Genomic DNA, 21069 nt, shown 5'->3' with positions numbered 1-21069 from the left:
GACCCAGTGACCCAAAAATCACACTAGTTTGTTGTGTGTTTTTTCTCTACTATTTGATGTGCTGATATATGAACGTGGTTTGCTCATTCTTATTCAGAGTGGTGATGTATGAAGGCAAGAGAATCATGGCAGATTCCGGAAACATCTACGACAAGACGTACGCGGGTGGAAGGCTAGGTCTCTACGTGTTCTCTCAGGAGATGGTTTACTTCTCGGACCTCAAATACGAATGCAGAGGTAAGTCCTGCACCCTCAGTCAGCACCCTATGCCTACCTTTTTAAAGCACCAATAATATTCATCAGGGTCGGCCTGTCACAATTATTACATAATCGTCCAATCGCAATTATTTGAGATAATCGCAATTATTTTTGCATAGTCGTCATAATCGTTTCCATGTTGAAAAATGTTCACACATTTTCAAATATCAAAAAAATCAGAAATAGCAGATCTACAAGCTTACAACGCGTCACTTTGTGACGCGTTGTAAGCTTGTAGATCAGCTATTTCTGCTATTTTTACAAATTATTAAATGGAAATAATTATTTTTTATATATTTAAGTGATCTGATTTGTCATATATATTTTTTTTACGAAGCATAAAAGGCAAACAAAAATATTTTGTATTCATGTTCAATGCCAAACACACAATTAAGTCGTTATTCGCAATTATTTGAGTGACAATTACAATTACTCTTGCACTTTGATTGTAACATCTTCCTTCTTTTTTTTTTGTATCCGTTTCAGATGCATAAACGGACTGCAGATGTCCTGCCATGAAGAATGTAATCTATCCGCGTCAACACGACCATGCTTTAAGTTAAGACCTGGGAACAATGATCTTTGTTAGCTCTTCCCTTTGAGACGTGCACATTGGTGGAAATGGAGAGCGAGTGAGCTGATGTGAGGTGAAGGGACCTCAGGACTTTAAAGACTGTTCTATGACGACTCTACACCACTGCACCACACACAGATTGAGCATAGCGACATCCCCCCCGCCCCCCCGTCCCCCGTCCCCTGTCCCCCCCGTCACTCCCCTGCGCCGACCGGCGTGGGAAGGAGGGCCACACACGTCGCTATGCACCCTTCGACTACAGCTGGTCGGTGGTATTCCTCTCCAGATGGGGGTCCAAATGGAAGAGCATTGTTTGTCTTTTTAGTTTTAGTTTTTGTTTTGGGACTCATTTTCTAGCGTTAATTCAGATCTGCTGTGGACTCGAGAAGACTTATTTCAATATGAAGAAAGTAGTAGGGCGACGTTGCTTAGGACCGGGCCGATCATTTGGCCCTTGAAGGAACTGTTGAGGGACCATGGACAGTATGGACTGACTGTTACAATCAAAGAGAGTGAATGTTTGCCTGTGTGAGTGTGTTTTCCCGTGAAGAGCATTGTACAGCCTTTTTTTTTGTATTTCTTTTGACCGCCCCACTCCCCCCCCCCCCCCCCCCCCCCCCGAACCGATCCCTACAGACCTACAAGGTCTTCAGATCAGCCAAGCCACAGGGCAGTTCCGCGAATAGGGAAGAACATGAGAAGATTTCTCACTAATGATTAATTTGTGCAAAGAGCACATGATCCAGGACAGCACAGGACTCCAAAGCCAGCACGAGTTATATTATATATATGTTATATATATATATATATATATATGATCTTTACTGAAAGCATTGAGGGACATAAACAGAAAGGGCCAGTCTATATCCTGCCATGAGGGGCCAATTGGTATTAGGGGAGTACATACGTTCTTATTTATTTAGTCACCAGAGGTTATGGGCAGTGAAACATCTTTAGTTCTCTTTTCTGCCAAAAGAAGAAAAAAAAAACCTGTACTAACAGGTTCCAAATAACTGGAATCTTGAATACCGTAAAACCTTTCATGGCGAGGTGTCGTATCGTATCCGACCAAAATCTTTCAGAAAAGAACAAATTAGGTCTCCTTAATCTTCTTCTGCACAGTATGCATGATTGTTTGGCTGGGCATGTGTGTACATTTTTGACAAGGGAAGGTCCAAGGAAACCCTTGATGTGCAAATATTACCTCATGACTATTATATCATATTTGTATTGAGGCCAACAAAACAAGGATGTCTTTTCTCAACAGCAGAGTATACATTTGGTTGGCTTCCAAGCAAATCCTTTTTGAGCAAAAACTTTAGTACAATCAATTATATACTGTATATAAGATATTTTTGTAGAAGTAAAAAAAGTCCCCAAGAGGAGCGTAATGGATGAGAAATGTTTTTATGTTGTGCAATTTGTACGTCCTGTCCATTTTGTTGATAAATTATTATGTTTGTCTTATGTAAAGAGGTTATTTCATTTGTGTAGATACATGCTATTTAAATAATTTATGTGGAAAGGTTTTTGTCTGTATAAACTTGTTTGCACACTGACATGAGGATGTCTTTGTTTGTTTTTTGTTTTTTGTATTTCTGTCTTTTTTTTATCATTAGTGAAGCATTTCTATAAACATTTGTACCATAGTTTTTACCCACAAAGTGATGTTTATACTCAAACCAGTTATTTTGTAATGCCAACTGAACAATAAACACTTCAGGAAATAAATCAATGTCTTGAAATATCTGTCATTGTGGCTTTTTCCTTTGAGCCAAATGGATGCTAATTTAACCCATTAAAACAGGGGAAGCATTTTAGATTTTAGTTATGAGCTTGTAGATCTGATTTTTTAGAACAATCTTGAAAATTTGTGCAACTCTTTGAATATTATATACGTTTAAAGCAAACATTTTTAACTCAGGTCTTTGCTTTTGGGGGGTCCCTGGAACAGAATATTTTGAGATGGGGGTCCGCGGCCAAATGCATGTAATTTTGGGGCTCCCTGACAAAAAAGTTTGAGCACCACTGATATAGCAAGAGAGGTTTTTCAGAAAACTCTTAGGATTTAGAAGACATGTGTAGAATCGGCCTCAGGTCTTAAGGGGTTAAGCGGCTGCACAAATAGTTTGGGGCCTTAGCTTATCGTTCAGTGATTCTTGGCCCACGATGTTGTGCTTTGACTGAAACCTACTCCCTAGAAAAGCAGGAGGAGCAGTTTAGTTGAGTCTAGTGAAGCCTCGGACAAAGGGAGGATCCCTTAAAGGAAACCAACAGCAGGACAACTCAAATGTGAAGCAGACCTGAAGTTAGACCCTCCAGAAAAACGCGGACAAAAATCCTTGATTATGCGGGCTAAAACTCTTGATTATGCGGGCTAAAATCCCTGATTTTGCGATGAAATATGCGGGTTTTTTTGCAATTTTATGCGGTGAAATTGCGGGAAGTTGCGAAATATGCGTAAATTTGTGAAATATGCGGCAATATGCGAAAAATGCGATATGCGAAAAATGCGAAATATGTTAAGTTGCGAAATATGCGGAAATATGCGATGCGAATCGCATATTGTGCGATACGATGCGTGTATTATGCGTTGCGATGCGCATATTATGCGATGCGATGCGCATATTATGCGATGCGATGCGCATATTATGCGATGCGATGCTATGCGATTTGCTGATTATGCGGTAAATTCTGCGATCGCATAAACACATTTTTCTGGCGGGTCTATGAAGTAGTGTGGCGACTATCAAATATGTTATTTGCCAATATTCCATCGATAACCTTTTGCATTAATCGACAAATCGAGAAACACGTTTTTTTTATATATATACACAAAAGAAAAAAAGATCCAATGTAGGCCTACTCTTCTGGCAAAAATGTTGAAAAGGTTTATTCGTATTTATCCATTATTAAAAAATATATAAAATTGTGCATGATAGAACAGATCTGGGTTATAAATAGTGACCCAGTGACCCAAAAATCACACTAGTTTGTTGTGTGTTTTTTCTCTACTATTTGATGTGCTGATATATGAACGTGGTTTGCTCATTCTTATTCAGAGTGGTGATGTATGAAGGCAAGAGAATCATGGCAGATTCCGGAAACATCTACGACAAGACGTACGCGGGTGGAAGGCTAGGTCTCTACGTGTTCTCTCAGGAGATGGTTTACTTCTCGGACCTCAAATACGAATGCAGAGGTAAGTCCTGCACCCTCAGTCAGCACCCTATGCCTACCTTTTTAAAGCACCAATAATATTCATCAGGGTCGGCCTGTCACAATTATTACATAATCGTCCAATCGCAATTATTTGAGATAATCGCAATTATTTTTGCATAGTCGTCATAATCGTTTCCATGTTGAAAAATGTTCACACATTTTCAAATATCAAAAAAATCAGAAATAGCAGATCTACAAGCTTACAACGCGTCACTTTGTGACGCGTTGTAAGCTTGTAGATCAGCTATTTCTGCTATTTTTACAAATTATTAAATGGAAATAATTATTTTTTATATATTTAAGTGATCTGATTTGTCATATATATTTTTTTTACGAAGCATAAAAGGCAAACAAAAATATTTTGTATTCATGTTCAATGCCAAACACACAATTAAGTCGTTATTCGCAATTATTTGAGTGACAATTACAATTACTCTTGCACTTTGATTGTAACATCTTCCTTCTTTTTTTTTTGTATCCGTTTCAGATGCATAAACGGACTGCAGATGTCCTGCCATGAAGAATGTAATCTATCCGCGTCAACACGACCATGCTTTAAGTTAAGACCTGGGAACAATGATCTTTGTTAGCTCTTCCCTTTGAGACGTGCACATTGGTGGAAATGGAGAGCGAGTGAGCTGATGTGAGGTGAAGGGACCTCAGGACTTTAAAGACTGTTCTATGACGACTCTACACCACTGCACCACACACAGATTGAGCATAGCGACATCCCCCCCGCCCCCCCGTCCCCCGTCCCCTGTCCCCCCCGTCACTCCCCTGCGCCGACCGGCGTGGGAAGGAGGGCCACACACGTCGCTATGCACCCTTCGACTACAGCTGGTCGGTGGTATTCCTCTCCAGATGGGGGTCCAAATGGAAGAGCATTGTTTGTCTTTTTAGTTTTAGTTTTTGTTTTGGCACTCATTTTCTAGCGTTAATTCAGATCTGCTGTGGACTCGAGAAGACTTATTTCAATATGAAGAAAGTAGTAGGGCGACGTTGCTTAGGACCGGGCCGATCATTTGGCCCTTGAAGGAACTGTTGAGGGACCATGGACAGTATGGACTGACTGTTACAATCAAAGAGAGTGAATGTTTGCCTGTGTGAGTGTGTTTTCCCGTGAAGAGCATTGTACAGCCTTTTTTTTTGTATTTCTTTTGACCGCCCCACTCCCCCCCCCCGCCCCCCCCCGAACCGATCCCTACAGACCTACAAGGTCTTCAGATCAGCCAAGCCACAGGGCAGTTCCGCGAATAGGGAAGAACATGAGAAGATTTCTCACTAATGATTAATTTGTGCAAAGAGCACATGATCCAGGACAGCACAGGACTCCAAAGCCAGCACGAGTTATATTATATATATGTTATATATATATATATATATATATATGATCTTTACTGAAAGCATTGAGGGACATAAACAGAAAGGGCCAGTCTATATCCTGCCATGAGGGGCCAATTGGTATTAGGGGAGTACATACGTTCTTATTTATTTAGTCACCAGAGGTTATGGGCAGTGAAACATCTTTAGTTCTCTTTTCTGCCAAAAGAAGAAAAAAAAAACCTGTACTAACAGGTTCCAAATAACTGGAATCTTGAATACCGTAAAACCTTTCATGGCGAGGTGTCGTATCGTATCCGACCAAAATCTTTCAGAAAAGAACAAATTAGGTCTCCTTAATCTTCTTCTGCACAGTATGCATGATTGTTTGGCTGGGCATGTGTGTACATTTTTGACAAGGGAAGGTCCAAGGAAACCCTTGATGTGCAAATATTACCTCATGACTATTATATCATATTTGTATTGAGGCCAACAAAACAAGGATGTCTTTTCTCAACAGCAGAGTATACATTTGGTTGGCTTCCAAGCAAATCCTTTTTGAGCAAAAACTTTAGTACAATCAATTATATACTGTATATAAGATATTTTTGTAGAAGTAAAAAAAGTCCCCAAGAGGAGCGTAATGGATGAGAAATGTTTTTATGTTGTGCAATTTGTACGTCCTGTCCATTTTGTTGATAAATTATTATGTTTGTCTTATGTAAAGAGGTTATTTCATTTGTGTAGATACATGCTATTTAAATAATTTATGTGGAAAGGTTTTTGTCTGTATAAACTTGTTTGCACACTGACATGAGGATGTCTTTGTTTGTTTTTTGTTTTTTGTATTTCTGTCTTTTTTTTATCATTAGTGAAGCATTTCTATAAACATTTGTACCATAGTTTTTACCCACAAAGTGATGTTTATACTCAAACCAGTTATTTTGTAATGCCAACTGAACAATAAACACTTCAGGAAATAAATCAATGTCTTGAAATATCTGTCATTGTGGCTTTTTCCTTTGAGCCAAATGGATGCTAATTTAACCCATTAAAACAGGGGAAGCATTTTAGATTTTAGTTATGAGCTTGTAGATCTGATTTTTTAGAACAATCTTGAAAATTTGTGCAACTCTTTGAATATTATATACGTTTAAAGCAAACATTTTTAACTCAGGTCTTTGCTTTTGGGGGGTCCCTGGAACAGAATATTTTGAGATGGGGGTCCGCGGCCAAATGCATGTAATTTTGGGGCTCCCTGACAAAAAAGTTTGAGCACCACTGATATAGCAAGAGAGGTTTTTCAGAAAACTCTTAGGATTTAGAAGACATGTGTAGAATCGGCCTCAGGTCTTAAGGGGTTAAGCGGCTGCACAAATAGTTTGGGGCCTTAGCTTATCGTTCAGTGATTCTTGGCCCACGATGTTGTGCTTTGACTGAAACCTACTCCCTAGAAAAGCAGGAGGAGCAGTTTAGTTGAGTCTAGTGAAGCCTCGGACAAAGGGAGGATCCCTTAAAGGAAACCAACAGCAGGACAACTCAAATGTGAAGCAGACCTGAAGTTAGACCCTCCAGAAAAACGCGGGCAAAAATCCTTGATTATGCGGGCTAAAACTCTTGATTATGCGGGCTAAAATCCCTGATTTTGCGATGAAATATGCGTTTTTTTTTGCAATTTTATGCGTTGAAATTGCGGGAAGTTGCGAAATATGCGTAAATTTGTGAAATATGCGGCAATATGCGAAAAATGCGATATGCGAAAAATGCGAAATATGTTAAGTTGCGAAATATGCGGAAATATGCGATGCGAATCGCATATTGTGCGATACGATGCGTGTATTATGCGTTGCGATGCGCATATTATGCGATGCGATGCGCATATTATGCGATGCGATGCGCATATTATGCGATGCGATGCTATGCGATTTGCTGATTATGCGGTAAATTCTGCGATCGCATAAACACATTTTTCTGGCGGGTCTATGAAGTAGTGTGGCGACTATCAAATATGTTATTTGCCAATATTCCATCGATAACCTTTTGCATTAATCGACAAATCGAGAAACACGTTTTTTTTATATATATACACAAAAGAAAAAAAGATCCAATGTAGGCCTACTCTTCTGGCAAAAATGTTGAAAAGGTTTATTCGTATTTATCCATTATTAAAAAATATATAAAATTGTGCATGATAGAACAGATCTGGGTTATAAATAGTGACCCAGTTGAACATGCAGTCTGTCTATCTGTCTCTCTATCTCTAGATTCTAGATTTCTCTCAACGTCTGCACCACCTCATCTATAGGCTGAGCAGAGCTGTAGTCAGACAACACACACACGCAGCACAAAACCATTGTCATGCATGACAATGCATGACCTCATACTGCGTGTCCAAATCCCTGGCACAAAATATTTTTTGAGATGGGGGGTCCGCAGCCAAATACATATCATTTTGGGGGTCCTTGACATGAAAAAAGTTCGAGAACCACTGTGCTAAACGAAGAAGTTGCACTGGGTTTTATCGTCTCATCTGCACAACACAATTACATTATGTTCTGAACGGAGCCAAAGGAGCAGTGCGGTGTGTCAGGCCATGCTCACAGTCAGTGGTGGAAAGAAAACAAACATTTAACTCAAGAACTGTATTTAAGTAACATTTTGAGGCACTTTGCTTGGGTTTTTCAATTTTTTGGATGGCCTACTTTAAACTTCTAATTCCACGTAGCTCAGAGGCAAATATAGTTTTTTTTTATAACTCCACTACACTTATTTGACAGCTTTAGTTACAAGTAATTTGACAGATTTAGATTATTAATACAAAACATGCATTAACCACTTAAGCCCAATTTTATACATATGCTGGATATTCAAAAACAACACGTCGCATCACGACGCATTGTGAGCTTGTAGATCTGCTACTTTTGATGCTTTCGTGTGACACACGTAGTATGATCGAGTAAGGCGTTAATTTATGGGGGAAAAAAACACAAAAAAGTTAGAATAAGAGGTTTCTGCCCGACAGCAACTATTTTCTATATTGTGGTACTGCTACTCAGTGGTGGAAAGTAACTAAGTAAATTTACTTAAGTACTGTACTTAAGTACAATTTTGAGGTATTTGTACTTTACTTGAGTATTTCCAATTTCCAATACTTTTACTTCTACTCCACTACTACATCTCAGAGGTAAATATTGTACTTTTACTCCACTACAATTAGTTGAAAACTTTAGTTACTAGTTACTTTTCAGGTATAAATTATGATAATATTAAACGCATACATTAACGACTTTAGCCCTATTTTATACAAAGGCTATTTGAAAATAGCAGATCTACAAGCTCACAACGCGTCGCGATGCGACGCGTTGTGAGCTTGTAGATCGGCTATTTTCATACATTTTTGTACTTTTACTTTTGGTACTTTAAATAGATTTTGATGCCAATACTTTTGTACTTTTACTCAAGTAAATTTTGAATTCTGGACTTTTACTTGTAACGGAGTGTTTCTACGTATATTGCAGTATTGGTACTTTTACTTGAGTAAAGAATTTGAGTACTTTTTCCACCACTGCTGATAACAGGCTAACCGGGCTGAGATCTGACCTTGAAGGTTCACCTGACGAGTGTGAGTGTGTGTGTGTGTGTGTGTGTGTGTGTGTGTGTGTGTGTGTGTGTGTGTGTGTGTGTGTGTGTGTGTGTGTGTGTGTGTGTGTGTGTGCGCGCCAGTGTTTGGGTGCCAGTGGAATGTGAGATAATTCCTGTAGCTTTGGAGTTAAGAGCACGGGGGTCAGAATGCAGAACGCTGGGGTGAAGAGAGAGAGAGCGTAACAGGCCCGTAGGTGTCCAGTGTTAGCCGAGCGGAGAGCGGGCAGTGACCTCTGGGCCAAAAAGGTCATCCAGGTGCAGACAGTCTGCTTGTAGATCTGCAAGCCATGGGACCGTGTCAACAACAACATCCCAAAACCACCCCAAGAGACGTTGATTCTCTGAGCTATAGGCAGCCTTTTGTTACATTGCAAAATCCTGGCGCTCAAAATAATGCATCCGTGTACATTCTAGATGTCTTTGGCTATTGAAAAATTAGCAGATCTACAAGCTCATAGCGCGGCACCGAGAGCTTGTAGATCGGCTATTTTTGAAAAATCGCGAGAATGTGTGCAAATCTTTGAATATATATATTTTTAAAGCGAACATTTGTACAATATGTTGTTCCGTTGACCTCCAGAAGCAAAGATTTGAGTTACAAAAAAATATATATGTATTCAAAGATTTGCACAAATGTTGAAGATTTTTCAAAAATAGCAGATCTACAGGCTTGTAGCGCGGCACTCGGTGCCGCGCTACGAGCTTGTAGATCTGCTATTTTTGAATAGCCAAGATGTTTGAATTTGAATCCTGAAAAGTTTTGAAGATATGAGGTTTCCACTGGACAATGAAACTGGGGTGGGTGGGGGCTGGAGGGGGGGGGGGGTCCCACAGGGTCTAGTTTCAGAAACCTACACTAATCTGATGCTATTCTTTGAGGGAGAGCACCTATGGAGAGGCTGGAATGAATGGAATGCAGCGTATATCGGGGTGGAGGTATAGGAGTTGAACTGGGCTTGGCTATCGCCAGTGGTGGACAAAGTACTCGACCTCTGAGCCCGAGGCAAAGTATGGATACTCCTGGTCAAATATGACTCAATTCAAGCGAAAGTTGCACAGTCAAATTCGTACTATAAGAGTTAATAGTGTTCAGAGAAGTTGTCAAAAACATAAAAACAAATATGCCAGTGAAATATTATCAAAACTAACTTTTAATTGAAAAGGTTATGACTTTAATGCTTAGTTAAATTTCCTCACGTGGAGCCAAGCACACAAATCTAACTAGAGGAGAAAGTAATGATACGGACAGAATCAAACATTTCAAACCTCTATTCCAAGCTGAATCTAAAAAAAAAACATTCCATATGAAAATACAAGGGTGTACTAGTAGGTCTGCTATTTTCAACCAATGTCCACCCCAGAATACGGACGCTAGTTCGTCACAAAGAGTCTCCTTTGTGTCTCCTACCGGATCCCACTGCTCGTCATCAAATAATTGGCTTAGGCATGTGACAAAAACAAACATCCATGAATTCAAGTCTCCATGGGGTGAGCAATCAACAGAAAATAAGATTATTTTGGGGTGAACTATCCCTTTAATTTCTGCAGAGTGCAGTGGTTGTTGTGTGCCGGCAGTGATGCTCCTCTCACACAGCTCCACATTATTAACCCTATATACTACACAGCTCCACATTACTGTCTGGCCTACTGAAGCTGGTGGTGCATTCATCTGTGAGCAGCTCTGACAGCAGGGCCTCAGAGAGAGAGGTGAGGCTCTGATGATGACCCTCTGTGTCTCTGTCAGACTCGGGACCCCTTGGTGTCATGTCCCACGTCTCCTCGCCGCTCTGATGACCCTCTGTGTCTCTGTCAGACTCGGGACCCCTTGGCGTCATGTCCCACGTCTCCTCAGTGTGTGTCAACATGCACTCCTCTAGCAGGGTGTGTAACTGGTCCTCTGAGAGTGTTGGTGGTGACATAGGCTACGAGGAGACAACATGAGGACCTGCTCTTAGAGTCGTTGTTGTTCCAAGATACTGTACAACCCCTTTTACTTCCAAGACAATATTTCCTCCAGAAGACAGACAGACAGACAGACAGACAGACAGACAGACAGACAGACAGACAGACACACACAGAGGGGCAGACATTTCTAAAAGGGCACTTTTGGCAAAATCAAGTGTTTACTGGAGATGCGGCGTATGGCAGGGATTAGTACACAGAGGGCAATTATTTCAACATAAAATGCTGCGTTCAAGTTCAGGAGAGTTACGAAAAGGCATATTTCTCTGTACGGCATGGCATTTGCCTTTCTTTCACCATAGTATGCTGAATTCATGGTCTGGAGAGCCAGGGCACTTTTTACAGACGTGTAAAACGTCACGGGCTCAAGCCCCGCCTGGTCAAAAGCACCCTATAGAGCAGTGGTTCTCAAGACTTTTTCGTGGCAAGGACCCCCAAAATTATATGTATTTGGCCGCGGACCCCCATCTCAAAATATTTTGTTCCAAGGACCCCCCAGAAGCATAGATTTGAGTTACAAATGTTCGCTTTAAAAATATATATATTCAAAGTTTTGCACACATTTTCACGATAGAAAAAAAATAGCAGATCTACAAGCTTTCATAGCGCAGCACTCGGTGCCGCGCTATGAGCTTGTATATCTGCTATTTTTGAACCCCAATTTGAGAACCAAGGCCCTGGAGCTCCCTAAAACACTTCCAGTTGGAGAGGACGGATGTTTTTCTACTGATAAGTTCAGACTCCTGACAGGCAGCCGTTTAGGACTGCACGCAAATTCAAGGGAAGAAAGCCAGCCTTCTGAAACTACAGTGTGCTGTTTTGTAAACTATGTCACAGAAGAGGAAAGGCTTGAAAACAACCTCAGGCGTCAATATTTACTTAGAGTGATATCCGAGACGGAGCTATTTGGCAACGGCCGTAGCACCAATTTCAACGCTCACATTTACTTGAACAGGGAAATATTTTATTTCTCTATCTTACTGATAAGATGGCGGATCGCGTGAGGTTTCAAAGATGGTTGCAATTTCACAGTGTAGGGAGACGGTGCTTTGTTTTGGCAGCTGTAACTAAAGAACCAATTTGTTCCAATAATAGCAATTCATTGCCTTGCATAACATCAAAAAAAGTTTGCAAAAATAGAATCTAGAAGCTCACAACAAGTCTTGATGCAATGGGTTGTGTGCATGTACTGTAGATCGTCGTTTATTTCGTTGTGGCTATTTTTTGTGCGCCTGCAACCTACAAACAGGCACTCTGCCCCACGCGGGTGCAGTCAGTGAGATTCCACCATGCCATAGCCCGAAGGGATGGAACCTTCTGATTGGTTCGCGAGGCCGTTTCAGACTGAAACTTCAAAAGAAAATGACCGAAAATGTCATTTCACTACGTCTTTAAGTGGTTATGTCATGGTTTCAGCCCAGCATGCACAGCCATCCTTCTCCCTCTCCTTCTGACCCTGAACAGAGTGTGCGTGCCCTTTAGTGACCTTTCTGCTGGTCTCTCCACTAGTGATAGCCATCTCAGGCCCTCCGTCCCGAGACCAGACAGAAGATGATGTCCATACAGATGCCTTCATTCCATCGTGGGATCCCGTCGAGCTACTCCAGACAAATTCACATTCCTGTGTCTCGTCTTACACCCCCCCCCCTCCTCCTCCCAAAAAAAAAAGCGAATACTCGTTATCGATCAATCTGTAATCCTGAAACTCCTCGCTTGTCTTGCCAGTTGTTTATACACACATCTATACAACCTCGCTTGTCCATGTTCAAAGGCCTCCAGAATGTAAGGATACTACGCGGCCCGAACCTCTAGAGTTCGACACCGCAGGTTGAAGGGCTCGCTTCTTTTGGGCTTGTTTTCATAAACCTGGTTGCTTGTTTCTCGTTCACAATCTGGAAACACTGATCCCGAACGTCGGTGTAGAATACCGCACGGACAAACCGCGAAAGTACAAAGGCACAGTAACAAACACACACGCACAGACACAGGACGTACACACGCGCACAACGTTGAAAGAATTAAAAAGCAGCTACTGTATGAATACCTTTTTGTGCGTGAGCGAAAGGGCAGTGATGTCCGGTTGAGGTGGAGATGGAGCCATTTCAATGGGTGGCGTTCGTTTTCGCTCGGCTCTAGTCGGCTGCACTCGGCTGAAAAGGACCCGTATGAGAGTAGACGACCGACCGACCGGCCGACAGTACACCGACCGTACACCGACCGCCGCGCATGCGTGGGACTCTCAATTGTATATTAGGATACCTTAGGCCACAGAGGGTTATATAGGCCAGAGGTCTTCAACAGGGGGTCCGGCACCCCTAGGGGGTCCTCGGTGTTACTACAAGGGGGGCCGCCAAATTCTTTTTTTTTTCAAAAAAAAATCTGAAAATACACATGAACATGAATCCAACGTACATATTACTAGCAAAGATAATGTATAAGTAAACAAAAAAAATACATTTAATTCACACAACACTGATGATAGTGCCGTCAAATGAATCTACGAGGCTTCAATGCTACAGCATCACTTGGAAAGACAACCCATACTCACAGTAAAACCTGGGAAATACTTCCAAGCTAGTCTGTAATCACAGTCAAGAGACATTGATGAGACAATATGATACATACGGTGAACTATAGCTTTGAAAGCCTTGTGCGAAGTTGCATGGAACTCAATAAGATAAGAGAAAAAAGTGGGGGTCCCTTCTTCACGTCTCTCTCGGCTAATAAGGGGTCCTTGGGCTGAAAAAAATGTTGAATACCTACCGGTAAGGCAGTTACTTATGACACGCCTGCCATCACCTATCGGAGCAGAGACCAGAATGGCACCATGGATCTGCCTCCACCTTTTAGGGAATTTTAACCCATTAAATCCGGGGAGAGCATCTGTGTCATTTTAGATTTTTGCGTTGGCGATGCAAAAATAGCAGATGCACAAGCTCACGGCGCGTCACTTCGTGCCGCGCCGTGAGCTTGTGCATCTGCTATTTTTGAACATTTCTTCTATCATCTTTTTCACCCAGTGGCATAAGTGATCCTGGGCGCTACACTCCCCCCGCCAGCCTAGGGAGCCGCCTAGAGCCGAGCTCATGCTCTCCAATTTTAACATTTCTTGAAAAATCTTGAAAAAGTGTTTGAGAAAATGTTGAGTAATTATAAATTACGGAAAAAGGTTTGAGAACTACTGATTTAGAAGGCATTTGTAGAATCGGCCTCAGGTCTTAACGGGTTAAAAGCATGCTAAAGACCCGTCTATTTACTGAGGATTGTTGTCACTATTGTCATTTTATGCGAGTCGTATAATTGTGCTTGTTTAGTTCTACTCCCTCGCTTGCTGCGACCGCAGATTCACACAGATTGACTCTTTTTGAGCGCTCCCTTTCCTCGGGCTGCGCCCAGGGCCAGTGTAATAGCTGGATGGGGGGGAGGGGCATTCAAAATACATAACCTATGAACCTATGGATGGACCTCTCCATGAACCCCCCCCCCCCCCCCAGCACTCACTCACACAGGCGCGCACGTGCAGACTTGACCCTCACATCTCCCCCCTATAGCCAACGCATACTGTGTGTGCAGACTGTGCACGTGTGCACACACACAGTATGTGTGTGAGCTTAATAAACCCCACATCGTCTCCGTCGGGTGGAAACCTCATATCTCCAAAGCCGTAACTTTTCATGATTCAAATTCAAAAGCATCAAAAGTAGCAGCTCTAACGAGCTCGAAACCGCGATACGTTTTTGAGCTCGTTAGATCTGCTACTTTTGAGTGACGCTGTATGATCAAGTAGGGCGTTCATTTACGAAAAAACACAAAAAGTTAGAATATGATAAGAGATTTCTCTCGCTCTACACCAGGGGTCTTCAACAGGGGGTCCGTGACCCCTAGGGGGTCCTCAGAGCTACTACAGGGGGGCCGCCGAATATTGTGTGATAGGAACATTTCTTTTCCTTTTTTTTACATTAACCACTTGAATCCTAGCATCCGTTTTCTGAGGAGAACGTTTGCCAAAAAGAGCCGATCTACAAGAGTTTGCAGATCGGCTCTTTTTGGCAGAGGTTTGGTGAAGAGGGAAAAAAGAGCAGACTAAGTACAGAGTGAGACGTCAATTTTAAACGTAAACTTTTTAAACCTTAAAGTATTGACGGTTTAAGTTTTTCAAACACTTTCAAGATTTTTCAAAAATGCTCAAACATAGCAGACGTACACGCTCGCAGCGTGGCACGAAGTGACGCACTGCAAGATTGTACATCTGCTATTTTTGAATAGCCAAAGTATAAAATAAACTCTCCCCCCCCCCCCACTTTGAGAGCCAATGGCTTAACGGACCAAGCTGTCGTGAGGAGAACGTGTGGAGTGTAGCACGCATGTTTATGACATGGTTATGACACGTTTATTACAAATACAGTACAGTACATGTGCACATTTACAGGAATGTGCCGTTTAAAATCCACTGTTCAGTTAAGACACCACGTGACGAGTGTCTGCAGCGTTCTTGAATGCGCGTGGGCAATAAAACAGAAGTAGTACCCCACAGGTCTGGCTTTCTAATGGGAACGCATCCTAACCAATGCCAGGCATGTTGAACGCAAAAACCACAGCCTCTCCTCCAGTTGGTGGAAAAAGTACTCAAATGTTTTGCTTAAGTAAAAGTATCAACACTGCAATGTAGAAGTACTCTGTTAAGAGTAAAAGTCCGGAATTCAAAATTTACTTGAGTAAAAGTACAAAAGTATTGGTATCAAAATGAACTTAAAAGTACAAAAATGTTTGAAAATAGCAGATATACAAGCTCACAACGCGTAGATTGGCCATTTTCAAATAGCCTACGTATAAAATAGGGCTGAAGTGGTTAAATATGTTTTATAATGTAATCATTTATATCCGTTTTCAAATAATTGTAGTGGAGTAAAAGTTAAAGTATTAGACAATTGGAAATACTCCAGTAAAGTAAAAGTACCTAAAAATTGTACTTAAGTAGTACTTGAGTAAATGTACTTAGTTACTTTACACCACTGCTCTCCTCTATAGAGAGACAGACAGACAAAAAAAAACCTACTGCTACTTGTGCGCAATTTTAAACACATTTGAAACATGTGCCAATTGTCCCACAGGTTTTATACCAAGTGAATGCAAAACATTGAAATATTTAAACTATTTATGACGGCAAAAGCACAATTCGTTATGTTTTGTAAGCTTGTTTTCCTAAGTTGCAATGTAAGACACAGCTCTGTTTACCACATGTCTTCTTTATTCCCTGTTAATTGTCATGCATTATTTTGCTTAGACTGTTTTGTTCCACTTTTACTCTGGCAATGTAAACGTGTGTTTTCTCATGCCAAAACAAAGCCCCTTTGAATTGACTTGAATTGTACAAGGGAGAAGGAGAAGACGCGAGGCACAGAGACAGAAGAGAGGAGGGGTACTGAGGCACAGAGACAGAAGAGAGGAGGGGTACTGAGGCACAGAGACAGAAGAGAGGAGGGGTAGTGAGGCACAGAGACAGAAGAGAGGAGGGGTAGTGAGGCACAGAGACAGAAGAGAGGAGGGGTAGTGAGGCACAGAGACAGAAGAGAGGAGGGGTACTGAGGCACAGAGACAGAAGAGAGGAGGGGTACTGAGGCACAGAGACAGAAGAGAGGAGGGGTAGTGAGGCACAGAGACAGAAGAGAGGAGGGGTACTGAGGCACAGAGACAGAAGAGAGGAGGGGTAGTGAGGCACAGAGACAGAAGAGAGGAGGGGTAGTGAGGCACAGAGACAGAAGAGAGGAGGGGTAGTGAGGCACAGAGACAGAAGAGAGGAGGGGTACTGAGGCACAGAGACAGAAGAGAGGAGGGGTACTGAGGCACAGAGACAGAAGAGAGGAGGGGTACTGAGGCACAGAGACAGAAGAGAGGAGGGGTACTGAGGCACAGAGACAGAAGAGAGGAGGGGTACTGAAAGACAGAGCAGTTATTTTACAGCAATGCTAAAGCGCTACAGCTCTTTAAAGGAGGATGACCTCAGGAGACCCCCTGCTGAGGAGACATGGGGTGCTACTGGCTGAGTGATGTGCCCCCCCCCCCTTCCCCCCCTCCTCACTACATGCCTTTCTTTCCGTGTTGGCAAAGAACTCAATTTGTAAAAAGTATAGGTCTACATGTAAAAAGTACAAAACTATTGGCATCAAAATATACTTTACAGTAGTAAAAGCTAAAGTACGCATTATGCGGAAAAGCCTTCCGGTTCGGACGGGCTTTCCAAACTGCAGTAGTTGGGACAGTCAGGACATGTGGGGGGGGAAGGCGTTCTGAGAAAGTTCCGAGACCGTCCATCAGAGGTTCTGAATGACGTCAATGTTGTAGTTACTAGAGGTTGGGGACGCTATACGCGGCCTTCACATCTAGAGTCGGTCACTGCCAAATCTGACCGACATGCCCATGTATGGAGAGTCCTTGTCCCTTTAATGCCCATATATGGAGATCCCTGATGTCATCAGTCTATGCCCATATATGGGCATGCCCCCTTTTGTGCCCATATATGGAGCTGACCGATTTGTTTGCGCCTGATGTCATGACGACACATTGAAAGTTAGACAACAACACACTCCATAATGGGCGTGTACTGTAGCTGCATTGGGAACTCCTTATATGGTTATGGCTGAGTCATTGTGACATGCAGCGTGACGACGTGGTCCGCCCGCTGGCCGGCCGGCCAATTTTAATATAGGACATCAACTCCCTCTCCGGAAACTTGGGAAGGAGCATGTATTGAAACTTGGGAAGGAGCATGTATTGAAACTTGGGAAGGAGCATGTATTGAAACTTGGGAAGGAGAATGTATTGAAACTTGGGAAGGAGCATGTATTGAAACTTGGGAAGGAGCATGTATTGAAACTTGGGAAGGAGCATGTATTGAAACTTGGGAAGGAGAACGTATTGAAACTTGGGAAGGAGCATGTATTGAAACTTGGGAAGGAGCATGTATTGAAACTTGGGAAGGAGCATGTATTGAAACTTGGGAAGGAGCATGTATTGAAACTTGGGAAGGAGCATGTATTGAAACTTGGGAAGGAGCATGTATTGAAACTTGGGAAGGAGAATGTATTGTGCTTTAGCTCCGCTTGGGTCCAGGACTGCAGCAGACAGTCCTCCGGGCCGGGCTCCAGCACAACCAGATGCCACATTCATTCCAGCAAACAGCAGAGACAAGTGCTGTGTTGACAGAATAGCCGTCCAAAGGAAACAAGAAGTGGCTTGTTTCATGGAGGTGATTCTTGACATTTTCGCCCTCTCCTCTCGTATGGCTATCGCCCAGTCTGGATGGAAGGGATACAGGCACCTAAAATCTTGTGGACATTTCAATGTTAAATTGACAATTTGTTTCCAAAATGTAAAACAATAAATAGTTTGGAAAATGGTCTGAAGTATACATGACGTAAACAAAATGATCAGACCTAAATTTACCCTTATTGTTTATGTCCATAATAACTGGCTAGCCACAGAGATGGCGAATATTTTACTGGCAGAAACCTTGTATCTCCATATTTTTATTTCCATAACTTTTTATGTTTTTTCTCATACTACACAAAAGTGTCACACAAAAGTTGCAAAAAATAGCAGATCTACAAGCTCAAAATGTGTCTCATACAGTAGCAGCATTTTCTTTGCTTGTAAATCTGCTATTTTTGCTACTTTTGGAATATGAATCCTGACAACGTTTTTTTCAAGCTACTCATCACCACTGAGCATGCCCAGTGATTCTTCTGTATTCATTCGACAATGGCAGGCTACACCCGTGGTTCTCAAACTTTTCAGGCTGTTTTTATGGGTCGTGACCTGAGTGAATTTCAAAATTGTTTACGGTTGCTACATTTATATTGTCTGGGTAGCTCAGTTGGTAACGCAACCGCAAGGTCATGGCTTCGCTCGCGTGCACCGCCAACTCCGCCAACGAGTAGCACGGTGCGACAAGTCGTGCGGTAAGTACTGGGAGCTGATGGTAAGTGTTGCACTCCACCTCAGCACTCCATCTCCCAGGGGTCTAGCGCACTGGGAAATGGGGTTTGGCTTTGGCCGATAGCAACAATAAGTCTCTCCGACCGACTTACTTACTACTACTTATAAAGAAATGTACTAAATAAAGCATTAGTCAAAAGAGTTTGGGTCCTGCATGGGGTTACAACGCAATCATCTTTTGGGTCTGCAGGTGAATAGAAAGGAACCCCTGTCATAAGTAATGCTTATATAACAATTAAACATTCTTTTAACATTAAAACCTCAACTTTAAACATTACCCTTGTTGATGACCAGGGGTCTTCAACAGGGAGTCCGGGACCCCTAGAGTTACTACAGTGGGGGGGGCTGCCAAATCTTTGCGTGACAGGATGTATATTTTTCACATGAACCACTTGAACCCTAACATCCCTATTCTGAGGAGAACTTTAGCCAAAGATATCAGATCTACAAGCTCGCGTTGTGAGCTTTTGGCAAAGAGGGTTTAGTGTAGAGTGAACAAAGAGCAGACCAAATACAGAGCCAAAGGTCAAGTTTACGAAGTATTGTCGGTGGTTAAATGTCTGAAAATACACATTAACATGAATCCAACACACACTGATGATAGCGCTGTCAAACAGGTCTATATGAAGCTCTCTATGAAATCTATGAAAAAATTTAATTTGCAATACAATTTGATCCAACATGTACTCGGGGTCCCTGCTTCTTCATTCTCTCAGCTAAGGGGTCCTTGGCCTGAAAATAGCCGAAGACCCTTAGACACACTATTCCTCCCAGTTACGCTCCCCACTGACCAGCTATGAGACAAAGCTGGAATTATTGCCCGAAGCACCACAGCTGTATTAAAATTACAGTGGAAACACTGCTTTCCAAGTGTGGGGGGGGGGGGTGGGGGGGGGGATGTTGAGGACATGACTGGAATCTACTCAAGGACGGAATGATCTGTAACGGCACAATTCAGGACGTTTATGGGAAATTGTTTCTGATCGTTTTGGAAATGGGTTGTTTTAGCGAGATATGGATCATTGTCTGAAGTTGGGAGAGGCAACGAGGTACTGAATACCAGAATCCTATTATTCTCAGCAGTGGTGGACATTAGTAACATTTACTTATAGTATAGTCTCTTTTTTTTTTTGTATCTGTCCTGTTATAATGTGTTTCCTTTGCTTAATGTTTTATAAAAAGCACTGTTTCTCAAACCTTTTCATGTCAAGGACCCCCAAAATTATATTTATTTGGCTCAGGACCCCGATATCAAATATATTTAGTGCCAGGGACCCCCAGTAGCAAAGATTTGAGCAAAACAAATTTGCATCGGTTTAAAAAAAAAAAATATATATATATATATATATATATATATATATATATATATATATATATATATATATATATATATATATATATATATATATATATATATATATATATATATATATATATATATATATATATATATATATATATATACATACACACACACATACACACACACACACACACACACACACAGAGTATATATATATATATATTCAAAGATTCACGATTTTTCAGCAGATATACAAGCTCATAGCGCGGCACAAAGTGACGCACTATGAGCTTGTATATCTGCTATTTTTGAGCCAAAGTATAAAATAATGGTTAAAATGTTTGTGATCTATAATACTTGGACATGAAGTATACTGGGCTTCAGTACCACCGGTGGATATACAGTATGTGTCCCTGCTATGGACCCTATATGGACTCTGCAGAGCTCGCCGCTGGGCTGCTGTACACACTGGGTTCAGGGCCAGTTTACAACAAGAAGCGTGGGCCGCTCATGTTACAGGGTCATCCACTTCAGTCACATACCTCAGCTTCTCTCGGCCACAGCGGAGACCTGAGGGCCAGTGGTGCTGCGCTGATAAAGAGAGGGGAATTCTATTGACTATACCTGCCATATCAGTGGTGTAAAGTAACTAAGTACATTTACTGAAGTACTGTACTTAAGTATACTTTTGAGGATTTCTTTTTTACTTTACTGGAGTATTTCCAATTTTCTGTACTTTTACTTCTACTCCACTAGCCTACATCTCAGAGGCAAAATGTTGTACTTTTATTCC

Source organism: Gymnoscopelus braueri (genome assembly GCF_963280865.1).
Source record: "Gymnoscopelus braueri genome assembly, chromosome: 19".
NCBI classification, from domain to species: Eukaryota; Metazoa; Chordata; class Actinopteri; order Myctophiformes; family Myctophidae; genus Gymnoscopelus; species Gymnoscopelus braueri.
This window is presented reverse-complemented; position numbering follows the sequence as displayed.